Here is a 1,149-nt window from a genome sequence, read left to right on the forward strand (position 1 = left end):
CTGTCTACCTGCCAGCTTGCATCATATCTGTGTGTCTGTCTTTTTTGTATATATTTCGACTCTCTCTTTCTCTATCACTTTCGCCGCCAGATCTCCGTTGTCACACCCACACTTCCTTGTTGAGGCGGGACCTCGACACTGTTGTTGTTGTTGTTAAGGGCCATTGAGTTGGTTCTGACTCATAGCCAAGGGACTATGGGCCAGTGAGTAGGCTTCTTGTTGGAAAACGTGAGAAGAGGCTGTCCTGACTGGAAGAACTGTGTCCTGAATATTTCTAACTCTGCATTGTAACTATAAAATTTCCCTAATAAACCCCATAACTGTGAATATGGTGTCTGAATTCTAGGAGGAGATTGCAATGAATTATCTAACCCAGCTGAGTAGAGAGTGCTATGGGAGGGATTATGGTAGTGGGGGTTATGTGCCGTGGAGTTGTTTCTGACCCAAAGCGACCCCGTATAGGGTTTCTGAGGCCGTAAGTCTTTATGGGAGCAGAAAGCCTCATCTTTCTCCAACAGAACCGCTGGTAATTTCAAACTGCTGACCATGAGATTAACAGCCCGACTCATAAACACTACACTACCAGAGCTCCTTGGGAGGGATGGTAGGTGCCATTTTAAACAGAATGCATCTTCCTCAGAAAAGGACTTTAAAGTTTTGTTAAGCAAAGATGGATTCATCTCTTCAAATGAAAGTAGAATGGCTTCTTCTACTGGTAAAGAACACTGAGTAGAATTTAGAAACTCAGTGTCCCCAACGTTACACATATAGCTCTATCCCAACGTTTAGGATTCCATTTCTTCTGAATCCATGTCCTTATTTAACAAGCCGCACCCTGCAAGCTGGAGAATTTACTGACTTTCCAATTCAGCCACTATTAGGATAAGACTCTGGGATTAGTTTTCAGAAATATCAGTTCTGTGAGAATAGGACTTAAGGTTTTCTTCCAGGGTACACATACAAACATTTGGATCCTTTATGCTGAATTTAGAATTTGAAGCCCTGAACTCATTCCTTCCTATTTCCACTTTGTCCAGTGAAAATAAAAATAACCAGTCACTGACAATTTACTCATTTGGGATTGGGAGACTACCTTTGTTTAATATTTAAAATGATTATCATAATTCACTTCTCCAGGCCACAATTCCT

Source organism: Chrysochloris asiatica, unplaced genomic scaffold, assembly GCF_000296735.1.
Source record: "Chrysochloris asiatica unplaced genomic scaffold, ChrAsi1.0 scaffold00005, whole genome shotgun sequence".
Classification (NCBI taxonomy): Eukaryota; Metazoa; Chordata; class Mammalia; order Afrosoricida; family Chrysochloridae; genus Chrysochloris; species Chrysochloris asiatica.